Here is a 13,082-nt window from a genome sequence, read left to right as displayed (position 1 = left end):
GCATCTCGTTCTTTCTGCAATAAATAGTTCAGCTTTTGGGGAGCTGGAGCTGTGAAACAGGGTGATACAACTCAAGAGTATCTCTCAACATCATGAATACTGACTCAGGTTTCCTGTGGCTCCTAACTCATGAGTTTTCAGAATTCATGGTCACTAAATGGCTGTCTTGTCTAAAAACATTTATTTTGTCAGTACTTCTGTTTTTGTGAGCCAACATTATAGCTAGTGAGCATCAAAAAAATAAGCCTCGTGTCTGATGTGCTTTCTGTGATATTCATTTGATGGAGTCTGCTCTTGTTAAGGCAAAGTCCCATTATAGCAGGGGAATAAGGAGAAAAACAACCTTTGTCCACGTAAAGATCAGTTGATATTAAGTATTTTTTTTCAATTTCTAGAGCTTCCTCCATCCACAGATGACTGGTAACACTCACATGGGATATGATATTCTGCACAATCCCAGCAGGGTCACTCTTAGGAATTCCAGAAGCTGAAAAGCCCCAGAGTTTCTCCAGTGTTCATACTGATCCTGACCAGTGGTTTCAGCCTTGCTGTGGCTCAGCTGTGCCAGGTTCTGATTATCCAGCAGCACTGGAAAGTACTTTCAGGCCTGAACACTTCCCTCAGTCCTAAGAAAAACCAGCTAAGCACCTGCCCCAAGCCTTGTGAAGTCAGTGGAAGGCTCTGGTTGTGCCTGCTTGGGATCAGGAGTCTGCTCCTGCCTGGCTGTGCAGCTCCAGCTGATTCCTGTGGCACTGAAGAACAGCTCCTCTGGCAGTCCAGGTGTGGCTCCCAAACCTCCACCGGGACCTGCAACATTCTCCCTGTATTTGACACCCAGTGTTGATGACTGGGCTGTGTTTAGAGCAATGCAGATTGTACAGTGAGGGATGTTCCAGCCTGTGTGGGTGTGGCAGGCAGATTACCTCCATCTCTAAGGAATTACCTACATCCCAACCATTACAGCGAGCAGGAAGAATGAACTGGAGGATTTGAGGATGGAAATACTGTTCGGACACCGTTTCACCAAGTGTAACAATCTCATCTCACGAGAACAAACAGTTCTGATTTAAGGGCAGATTTTTAGTGTGACAAGAAGAGCTGCCTGAATCCCAGCATCCCTGGCCACTCTTGCCTCACCCGCTGCGGCCCCTCCAGAGTGAGGGCTGTGGACACTTCCCCGGCCCCATCAGCTCATCTAACCTGAGGTGCTGCTCCTGGCAGCTGACACACTGCTCTGCTTTGGCCCAAGACCTTTCAAATATTCCAGGATGAAGACAGAGAAGCCCAGTGATAAACAAAGGCCTCTTGGAAGGCAAAGCAGTTTCATTGCTGAAAGGCAAATCAAAGTCTTTTTATCTTCATGGTTCGTGTTGTCCTTTGCTTGCTCGGGCTTTTGCTCTCTGCCCTTTGCCAGTCTCGGCACGTTCACCTTCCAGGATTCCCATCCTCTGCCCTGCCCGGGCTGCCTCTGGCTCAGCTCCCTCGGCAGCTGCTGCTTTCACCTGAGCTGTTTGCCTTCACCTCGTGTCCCTTTCCACCGACCACGCCTCCCAACTGCTCCAGCCCAGGAATTCCCACCTGTGAACAGGCCGGGATTCCCTACCCTGGCCCAGGGAAGCCTCCACCCCTGCACACATTGCCAAGGGTCAGGGGGCTGCTGCAAACCCTCGGTGTCCCAGAGCTCCCAAATCGCTCCCAGGGCAGAGCTGGAAGCCGGGAGCCTGTCCTAAGGATTGGGACTGACACACGCAGTGACTGCAAAGTCACCCGTGGATGTTGGATCCAGCTGATAGGAGCAGGTGCAGCCAAGGCAGCTCATTTCCTGCCCACCGAGAGAGCTCCAACACTTCAGCCTGCTAAGGCTGGCACACAAATACCTGCTCTGGGCACAGCAGGAACTCCAGCGCCTTCAGGAGAACGCAAATGCAATGCTGAGAGTTGCAATGGTAGCAGCAGCAGCAGCCACCCCGGTATTCCCCAGGAACACGAGAAACTGCCTCTTCCCTTTGCTGGGAGAATGCAATGCCTGCTGTGCATCTCCCAGTTACACCCTCAGCACTCGCTTGGCTTCCACAGACATGAATTCCTTATGCCTTCCTCACAAGGCATCTCCACCAGTTCCATCGTCTGCCTGCTGGGCAATGCTCCCCTCCTCATGTCAAAGTGAGAGCGAGGAACTTTGCCATTGCCCTTCACTGAGCTCCTCTCACATCATCTACCACCCCTTTCACTTCCTTACCAGCAAGCAGAAACATTAAAAAACTGTGTTATGATCTATGCAAGGCCAGAAAGTGGCCTGAACAGACAGATTTCGGATTAACTCTGGCTGTATAAAACCAAAGTCAATTAGGAGTTCCTCCAAAAAAGAAATTCAGTGAGGAGATATTGAAGTTATTTCAATAGAATGATTAGGGTCTGCTCTTTGTGTTCCTCAAGGTTTTACCTTTGGCACTTGTGTGAGCAACACGAAACAGACTGTGGGCAACTGTGACAGACTGCACAGAGCAGGACTCGGAGGAGGAATTCATTCCCCCATCCAAATCAACTGCACTGACTTGGACAAGGAAAGGAATTCCCTCTGGAGTGTCAGTGCTGCCCAGGTACTGGAGGGTGGCTTGCACTGCCACCCCTGGCGCCTCTGGCGCTCAGTGGGCATGGCCGAGGGGCTGCTGGGCCTCACTGAGCTCGCTCCTTTGAAGGGAAGCTTTGTGGCGTTGCTGAGAAGATGCCCTTCCCTATTTTCCATGCGTCTCCTCTCCCAGAGAAGCCCCTGCTGCTCCCCAGGGCCCTGCCTGTTGCTGTGAGCCAACAGAGCCGAGGCCTCGCTCCCCCTGGAGCCCCCGTTCCCCCGCTGGAATGTCGCATCCCAGGGGCGGGGCGGGAGTGGCACGGGGGGAATGACCCGCTCGGGTGTCCCTGCAGCTCCAGCACAGCTCTGCTGCCAGGGGACAGGAGCCCGGCCCCAGGCGGCTCTGACGCTGCTGGAATTCATTGTCACGGGACTGTGTGGGTGTCACCTCGTCAGCAGAGGGACTCTGTGGAGCCCATCCAGCACTGCCAGAGCCTCTGCCTGAGGGCTTTTGGCACCGGGGCACGGCTCTGACCGAACTCCTTCGGAACGCTCTTGTACAGGAAGGAGTTCCATGGATGGCTCGTTTGCTTCAGCATTATCTATCAGGCGGCCCAGTTAGGTTCTTCCGTGTCTCAGCTTTAGATTGAACCTTGACAGAGTTCGATTCCTTTTTTGTACAGGATGATGTGTGACATCACTCCTGAGCTGGGCTCAACTTTGAGCAGCCTCAAGCGCACGGCGCTGCCAGACCCGAGGCAATCGTTTCTTTGGAGGCAGCCCAAAGCCCATTTAGTATTTCACCACTGGACCCAGTGATCATAAGGGGTTTTTTTCCAACCTAAATGATTCTACGATTCCATATTCCCAAACTCTGAGAAGCCCAAACATCCATATTAATTTTACTATGCCAAACATTCCAGCCAAACCTGCAGTGCCACTGTGGACATACATGGAATAAACTGAGTTGGTTCAGGGTTTTTTCAAAAAAAATTAAAATTCCTTTTTCTGTTTTTCAGCTCCAGAAACACAGATTAGAACAACACAAAGTATATTTTTTGGACTCTTTTGCCAGTGAGGTCCTGCAAAACCTGCTCTGTCCGGAGGGCACCTGTGCAGATCTAGTTATGCAGTCAGGTTCACTGACAGAGAATCCTAAGTGACAGGGAAAACTTGGCATCCGCCTTGATCCCCCACTGTTTCTCAGCCATGGCATCGATCAGTTCTGGTCTCTCTCAGCAAAGCTCAGGCCCAGCTTTTGACAGTCTCACAAGGGCCTGTGGTGAATGTCCCCAGTCCCTGTCCAAGAGCAGCCTCTCAGGCTCAGCTGATGAAGAGCAGATCAACCCATCACGGATATTCTCAATTGTCACATGGGGCTGGCAAGGAGCAGCTCTGACCTTTAAGGCAGGAATGTGTCAGGTGCTGTCAAAATGAGTCAGAAACTCCAACCAGCTGTGAGACAGCATTTCCAAGACTGGAGAGAGATCACTCCCATGCCCCCAGAGGACCCCGTTCTCTAGACCCAGCAGTGGCAAACACCGAGAAATCCCTGCTTTACTCAAATGGATCTTGGTGAACTTCACTGTGCTTGCGAGGAGGGGGACAATAAAACAATAAGTGCTGCAGACAAAGCTCTCCCCTGGCAAAGGGACCTGACCTCCTGCAGCTCTGTCACCTCAGCCCTGGAAGATTGCAGCCTTGGCCCTGAGGACTGCTGTGTGCCTTGGGCAGTTTGCAAGGTGAGTTACAGGAACTGACAGGGAAAAGCTCTGCTTGCTCAGGTATCACCGAGTTCCACACACCCTCAGGTTCCTGTGGACACAATCTGTTTCTCCTGGAACTGAAAGGGCCCCTTTTAAAACACCCGCACCTCACTGAGCCCAGCCGTGCCTGCTGAACAGTGATCCTGCCCAGAGTGGTGAATATTCCTGCAGGCCCAAGCCACGGCACGTGGCCATTGCATCTCCAGCCTCCAACAGCCCCTGGGGAGCAGGGCAGAATTCCTGTTCCTGTCTGGGAAATGTTCCCTCCTGGAAGGGGAAAAGCAGCATTTCTTTGCCCATCACCGGCCACGGCAGCCCTGCCCCTCTGCCCGCCAGCACCGACAGCGGCGCTGCTGTGGCTCGGAGGGAGCAGAGGAGAGGAGGAAAGTGCTGCTCCAGTGTGGAGCCCACAGCTCCTGAACTGCCTCTGGCCCTTCTCAGGAGAAGTTATGGCATCTAGGGGATCTTTCAGTAGGAATAACTCCTTTACCTGCCTACTCTAAAAGAGAGGGGTTATCAAGGGGCTGTGAAGTGTTAGGGCAGGGGTGATGAGGTGCCTTTATGGCACCCGTGCCTGACACCAGAGGTCTCCAGGCACCGTCTGCGGCACGTTCAGCGCTCTGTGCTCAGCCAAGGTTCCCAGTCCCCGGCTGGAGGCACGTGGAAATCCACTGCTGCCACACCTGAGGCTGTCAGGGATTTTGGCCATTACCCTCAGTCATATTTACCCTATGCATGGAAACTCAGTCTTAGGAAGGAGAAGTTCTGCCACCAGTCTTGGTTCCAGGCTGTGCTGAGAGAGGGGCTTAGCAGTGTGCAGCAATTAATGCTGTGTTTTCAAGAGAAAAGGTCTGTTTCCCAATTTGATTTGTAAAAATCTGTTAATTTTAATTTATTAATCCTAATTTTAATACAAGGTAAAATTAAAAAAGGCAATCCAAAATAGATTAAGATGGAAACATTAGGGAAGATTAACAGCCTGTGAGTCAATCAGCAGCTTGGCCTGGCAATACAGGTGCTGAGGGTGCCAACTTAAGGGAAAAAGTTTCCTTGGAGGGTCCCCCAGACAGTGCCCAAGGGATGCTGTGTGTGCAGTGGGGCTCTTACTCACTTGGCTGAAGTTATGCTCTCCTGGTCAGGACCAGTCTCCATTGCTGCTCCAGAGCTGGTATGTGAAACCAGACAGGAATTATTTGTGACTCCAACACTGAGGCAACAAAAGCATAATGGAGAAGTGTTGTTCCTTGTCCTTGAAGCAACTGTAAACACAGCTATGGACACAACAAAGCAGGCATTTGTATGATGGTGTTTGAAGCTGTGTGAAAGATAATGCAAAGGTTAATTTTCGGTTTAGTTGGGCTTTTCCTCACCATCAGTTACTACTAAATAAGTCCCTAATATTTTTCAAGGGCATAACTTGCAACAAGACAGCAATAACCATTACATTTTGTTTTCAATAAGATGCCATTTTCCTTTCTGGCAGGCAGTGATGGGCTTTTAATGGGTAACATTTGTTTCATAAAACTCCCAGATGCTGCCTTGACAATTGCAAGGGAAGAAAAGAGAAGAAAACAAACCCAAAACAAGGGCAGAAAGTACAAAGAGCAAATGAAAGATTCAGTTTCCATTGCAATGATCTATTTTGTGTCCCAGGCTGATGTAGAGTTTTGCTGGATCAGACATCTCTGGTGGACCTGTGCTGCAGAGCTCCACCGAGATCCTGGCTCTCTCACGTGGTGCAGCCCCCAGCCATTCTGAGCCACGATGGGAAATATTGAAAGGGAGTTACCATGCAAGTGGAGCCAGTCAAGTAAAACCAAAACTTATAGAGGATAAGCTTTCCAGACTGTAAAAAATCCCAAATATAGAAAAAAATACAGATGATAAATGAATGGCACCAACCTCATTGCAGGAGATGAAGCGCACTGTGAAGTAGCAGCAGTTTAACCTGAGGAATGGGAAAGCCAACATCTGTGAAGAGCCAGGACAGTAGCCATGGCCATTGCTTTTCCATGTCTATTTTCTGAGCACTCCAGCATATCTGGTGAGTGGCAAGAGGCACTTTTTTTCCCCTGAACAGACCCAAACCACGAGACTTTCAAGAGTCTGTCAGCACTGCCTCATGACTGGTGCCACACTGGGAGCCACAGACAGGCGACTGAATGCCTTGGTCTGAGCGGCTGGAAAAAATCCAGGGGCTCCACATATTCTGTGTTACAAAGGAAAACTGGAATTGCCACCACATATCTTTGAAGCAATCCTGCTTACCTGCAGAGGTTCTGTTCCCCAGGTTCATGGGGAGGCAAGCCACAGGAGATGGATTTGTTTGCACACCCTAGGTCAGGTTCAGCCAGCCTTGCTCCCCCCTCAGCTTCCCACACTTAGTCCAAACAGACTGGAGAGGGAGCATTTCCTCACTCGCTGCTTCTCTGCTCCCGTTTCTTCTTTTATGCAGGAACAAGAATTTCCAGAGAAGAGCTAAAAGGCTCATGAGTAGCACGTGTCCACACCTTTGTTTTGGACAGTAAAATCTCTCACACCGTGTGAGGTGTCTGAGTGTCACACAAAGCAAGTTTGTCAATTTTCCCTCATCTTATCCCACTGTCTTCACTCTGAATGACTGTCTATGCAATCCAGTATTTAGTCATCACAGCAGGTCCAAGAAATACTGCACCAAGAAATACTATTTCCTAAATTTGGGTACTCTGCAAAAATTCACAAATTCAATTTGTTTAATAATGTGATAACAGCACATCATAATTTTAAATTAAAAACTGTGTCCTCTCATTACGTCTGCAGGTCTTTCATATGGATGTCCTCCAGAAACAAGGCAATGCAAGCTGATCTCCACAGAGACAGAGAGACACTGCACCCTGACCTTGGTGCACAGGGATTTTTTTCACTTGTCACACAAACATTTTACTGGCACTGGAGTGGAAAGGGAGCAGTTCCCAACCGACAGAGTAGCCATACTTCCTTGGATCAGCCCATAACTTGGGATTTAAAAAAATTGTAAAAGCGAAAGGAGACCTCTTTTTCTTAAAGCAGAAATGCCCAGTAATACCCATGTTCTACCTCATGTAAGTTTGAAGAATTTTTAAGGCATCGCATGCTGAGGATGATACAGGGGAGCATCAGCCAGAGTCACTGGTGTCCTCTTAGGGCTTGCTGCTGGATCAGCCTGCAAGATCCCCAATAGTTTAACTGCAGGCAGGATTTAAAGCTCTGCAGATCACAGCTACCTGAGCAATATAACAGATTTTACAGGACAAGAACAGGTTCTGTGTACGGACAATGGGCATTGCCACACAGGCACAGTCCCTGCACTGCCACGGCCGGGCCACGCTGCCTCCTCAGACACTGATTTCCTGAGGCTTTGCCTGATGCTGTTTTAATTCTTCACACTGAGGGGCTCCATCACTCACTCACCCTGGGAGATCATTCCACAGTTTAGTAGACATCACTACAGCAGTTTTACCCCTGACATTCATCCAAAATTCTACTTTTCCTAATTTAATTCCATTCTCTACAATTTGTTTTTTCCTTCATGGATATTAAGGAGTTCCTTTCTTATTCCAGATAAAGTCAAGGTATTAGCAACTTGACTTCACTCCTTAGCTGGGGAGGTGTAACCTTGAGCAAGTACAGGTAGGTAATTATGGACTGTACTTAGGGGTCCGCGAAAACTTTCTGCCTGATTTCCCATCCCTGCAGGGATGATAATTGGTGTTCCACATGGAAGTATCCCAGCCCCTCTGGCAGAGAGCAGGGCAGCACTGAGAGGCTCCAAGAGCAGCTCTGTGCAGCCCCCCCAGGCTGGGAGAGGAGAGGGAAATGTGTCCCAGCTCTGCAGAACACCAGAGACCAATCAGAGCCGTGAAATTCACTGCCCAAGGGACCACGGTCAGATGAGTTTCTCCGCAGGCTGTGGTGCCTCACTGCAGAAACAGGGCAATGTGACTCTTGGAAGTTAAATTCCTAAGGAGAGGAAGGAATGGGTTATGCTCTGATTGCACATTGGCTTAAATTGGGAGCTGCTCTAATAATCTGTGGAATGGGATGGGTCTGAGCGCCAGCTGAAGTGAAAGGCAGCTCAGGCTGAGGCCATGTGCGTCCCAGGCTTGCTTTTAATTTCTACATTATTTTTCCTTAATATAAATATCAACCACAACAGGTACTAACGGAAGACTCTGGGAGCCTTTCCCAGCTGCTTTGGGCTTCAATCCCCAAAGCTTGCCTCTCATAATTCAGTTTCACCTTCAGGCACTTTAAAGTTAATAGACTCATTTGAGCAAAGGGCTTATTGGAAATCCATGTTGGAAAATAGTGAGCGTAAGTGTGCTGGTGCCAAGCTATAAACACATTTATACAGTGCAGTAAATCAGTGCTGCTGCCTCTCTTTGGAAGGGCCGGGCCAATTAAGCTGAATGTACAGGATATGAGGATGGAACCTGTTCAGCTGCAGGCAGGTAGCAAAGACTGCGGCCACACCATCCTGCTGGGCCTCATTTTGACATTGCCCTGCCTGGCCAAATTTGATACCATTCGCTTTTGGCTTGTCATTCACTGACTGCTGAAAAAGAACAGGGATTTGGAAAGGCACCGGCAGCATTGTGTGGATGCAGCACGAGGACAGGCAAATGGAAGAGGCAGGAAAGGTGATGCCTGTGGACATATACTGGTACAAGGTCCGCAAATGAGTTGGGCTCTGAAATGCAGTAATGATGCTGGACTCACTCTCAGAATCCCTGCATAGGCAGACGTTCTATGATTTGGCCAATGACTTCTTACAAACAAGACAATGTTCTTTGTTATCAGAGCATTTCATTGAACTACCTTAATGACTCCCCTGCCTCTTAAGTGTTATCTAAAATACAAAACAAGGTACAATAATAGGATGGGATGTTACAGAGAACTGGTTGGCTTTTAGTGCATTAAGTCCCTGGATATTATTTATATTTTCTGTTTGTGTAAAACCTATAATTGACTATTAAATGTGAAGTTACCATTGCCTGAATAGGTGCTTAGATCATAGAAGCTGTAGCTGGATGCTGACAGCTGGCAGAGCTATCTTGCAAAAACTTCAAAATGCATTAGAATGCACACCAAAAAAAAGTAATTTTTTAAATGAGAGAAAAGAGGAAGAAAAAGAACCCTTTGTCCCATTTAAAATGGAAGAATTCAGACTTTGAGAGAGAACTAAGAAGGGGGATTTCAAACATTCTTTTAAAGGTTTTGTTTTCCTTTTAAGATTCAAAAAAGTCAAGCACTCTTGCTGCTGCCCCAGTCCCTCATGCAAGATGGTCTCATGCTACTCTGCCAATACCTAAAGCAGGAGGAAGAGATTTCCAAATCAAGTGCCAAAAGCAACTACCAGGTCACCAGCAGCGCCTGCCCAGGTCCTAACCCATGGCACTAATTATCCATCTGCCTTGTCAGCTGCCTGAACAGATTCTCCATCCTGTGGCTGGGCACAGGAACAGGCTGCCTTTCCTCTTCTCACACATCTTACCATGGGTAGGTTTGTTTGCAATGATTTTTAAACTTTGTTCTAGCTATTCTGCTTGCACCTTCACTCCTCTCATTACTTGTTTCACTGCTCATTTACTCACTGGAACAAAAATTGTTTGAGACAAGCACTAAAGAAGTGAATGTCTGTGAACAGAAACCAAACTCATTCCCTTCAGGAAGTTGGCAGCTCACTGCACCATGATAAAACAGAGGTATTCACCTTTAAATCCTGGCTTTTGAAAGCAAGGAGAAACTCACATAAGCACAAAGCCCATAATACAAACCCCAAATCCACAAATATCTCCTGCGAGCAGGGCAATGCACTCACCGTGGTGGGGAGCAGCCTATAGCTCTGGAGCAGCATTCATGAGCAGCCTGGCACTCGGCAGTCCTTAGCACAGGAAATGCTGCCACCTGAACAAATAAAGGAGATATCCTGGCATGGGCCATGGAAGCCTCTCTTTTTAACTTGTATCAGCATCATCTGGGGGAAAAGGGAACCACAAAGAGGTGGGAAGAGCAGTGGCCTCTGACTGCAACTTCCCTCCTGCGGCACCCTCGTCACAGGCTGCTGCCTCCTACCTTAATCCTTTAATTCTTCACCAAGGCCAGTGGATATTTTCCACCTTCACAGCTTCTTCATGGCATGAATTAGTGAGCTGAATCTGCCTTAAAGTATATCCGAGCTCCCATCCTCTCTACACCAAAGCCATCATTACCTGCAGAGAAAACAATAGCACAGAGTGAAGGGTAAAAATCTCTGTTCTAGAAAGTGACTACTCTTGGCTGCCTAAGGGGCTGTTCCCCTCAGCATGGCACTGGCTGTGCAATGCATTTTCTTTCACACACAGTACTCTTGGTTTCTTAATATCTCGACTGGTTCTTCCAGTACATTAGTCCCATTTGCTTCTACAGCTACATCCCTAACCAGCCTAATTTGTCCTCTTTATCATCTTGAAGAAATTTTGAAAGACAGTTCAGAAATTTTTCTATCTGAGTTTTCCAAGTGTGTTTCACTATTCCAGTGTCTGTTATATTGAGCTTGGAGCATCCTCAAATCTACAAGGTATGAGAGACTTCATTCAGAGCAGATCCTTCATTAAGTTTAACACCAGACTGGGGTGGCTCCACATTTGCTTTTTCACACTCACATTAAACAGACTTTAAACAGTTGTTGACTTATTTGTGGTATGTGATGTTGCATGATCTGGAAATTAAATATCAGGATTGTATTTCACCCCCAAGTCCCAAGGGGTTAATAAAGGATTCTGTTTGCTGATTGTTTTCCTGAGATATAAACTTATAAAAGTACATTAGTTCCTCATCAATTTGCAGTTTATCTCTACATTTTCCCTGATGGCCTTCCCAATGGCATCCTGGGGAGGAGTGAAAGGGCTACAGGGATTCCAGAACAAATCCTTTGCAGAACAATTTACAATATGTACATTTGTTTACTTCTGCCATAATCGCTACATCTGCTTTCCTGACACTAATTAATTAGACCTCGTTTAATTAATTGTGTTCTCTGAGGAAGGTGTTGTTGACATTTTGCAGCTGGTACTTGAGAGGGGAGCTGTGCAAGGCAGAGTTCCTGACAGCATCCCTGGTTTGAAATCCTGCAGCTCCCCACACCCTGCCAGTGCCCGTGGCCCGCGCTGGGCTGCGCAGCTGGAAGGAACCCGCTGGATCTGAGCCTTCAGCCCTCCTGGAACTGCCAAAAAAACTTCAAGTGGAGAAGTAACAGTCCAAAATCTGACTCAAGTCTAAATAAAGCCCAAACACAGAAACACAGATGTAGATAGCATACCTTGAGTTTCCTCCCAGTGAGGCCTCCTCCTCTATTTATTTACTTACACAGATTTATCTCAACTTCCTTGGGTCACACTCGGATGTGATGGGACAGGACTTGTCCTGAAGGAAGTTAATAACAGCCCCACAGGTCTGCCCTGCACATCATTCCTGTGTGTGACTGCATGTCTTGTTTTACACAGATGGGCAATCATGCATACAAATGCTCCTATAATTCATCCCAGAGTTGCTGAACTGTTTGTACAGGCAACTTTCCATCTATTCCTAGCACTCCATGTGCAACAGAGGTGTTTTCTCTCGTTCCCAAAATATTATTCTTCATTAACTGAATTTTGGTAAACCAGCTATACCTTTGAGAGATTGTTCATCTCCTAACAGGCTCTTTGAGGTCAGGGGAAGAAGAAAGTCTAATATTTTCCACAGTGCTATGTAACCTACTAATTTCTTGTCAAAATGGCATGTGTTTACCATCCCTCACTGATACTCTGACTGGACTTTGGCAAGGAAACCTTTGCCAACAACCACTTTATGAGCAAAACCGGCACATTTCTCCCTGAGAGCTATTTTTTAAGAACGCTTCCTTTAAGGAAAATTCTTCTCACAAAATTTCGTGGCTGACTGAGATGTCCTGCTCCCAGCACGATTTCAGCAGCATCACTCCAGAAATAAACGGGATTGTTTTTGGTGGCACAATGTCACATGCATTGACCATATCCCTGGCAACAGCGAGCCTGCCCTGTGGCTGTTTGAGGAGAAAGAAATGGAGTGAATCAGAATAAGCCACAGTCCCTGCAAAAAGGGGAGGGGAGAAAAGAAAGGAAGAAAGGAACAGCCACGGAGTGGGGTCTGGGAAGATTAGGTGCTGGTTTGAAAACACTGAGGAAATGAACTGAAACCCAAAAGATTACTTGTCTACTTTCTAGCTGCAGCAATAATTATTCTCTGCTAATTACCTTCACTTTTGTGCCATGGGCGCCATAAACAGCATCCCAGCAGTGCCCAGGGGTGCACAATGCATGTGCTGGGGGACGTGCCATGGCATCAGCCACATTTCAGGAAGGCTTTTCAATGCCTGAGTTTATTTTGTTTTGCTTGCAAACATCTGAACTCTCCGATTTGGCAAAAAGAAAACGAACCAAAAAAGCACTGCATGTCATTCTCTTTAGGGCTCCACATAAAAATCCTATCAGTGCTTTATAGACAGCAGTATGGTGGTTTTCCTAGCTTCAAATGCTTTCCTGCTCCTGCTACTCATCCAGATGGAAACATTCTGCAAACAAAAGCAGTACAGTGAAGGCATGTGTGAGTTTGCTCCCAGACATTTCAGATTGCACATATTTGTCTTACCCTTTGCTGTTGGCCAATCTGTCATTGAAGGCCATAACTACAGGTTTATCAGAAATGCAGAAAAGCCCTCTGTTCCTGTC

At 47.5% G+C, this 13,082-nt stretch overlaps 1 long non-coding RNA gene across 1 annotated transcript; it reads left to right on the top strand.

Moving 5' to 3' along the window:
• The first annotated feature begins 4,194 nt into the window (after positions 1-4,194).
• On the top strand, positions 4,195-11,132 carry LOC119700936. Its single transcript, XR_005256932.1, has 3 exons — positions 4,195-4,311; positions 6,248-6,379; positions 7,135-11,132. It is a non-coding gene; the product is annotated as an uncharacterized LOC119700936 (long non-coding RNA).
• Positions 11,133-13,082: the final 1,950 nt, after the last annotated feature.

The sequence above is a fragment of the Motacilla alba genome, chromosome 4 (assembly GCF_015832195.1).
Source record: "Motacilla alba alba isolate MOTALB_02 chromosome 4, Motacilla_alba_V1.0_pri, whole genome shotgun sequence".
Classification (NCBI taxonomy): domain Eukaryota; kingdom Metazoa; phylum Chordata; class Aves; order Passeriformes; family Motacillidae; genus Motacilla; species Motacilla alba.
This window is presented reverse-complemented; position numbering and strand designations above follow the sequence as displayed.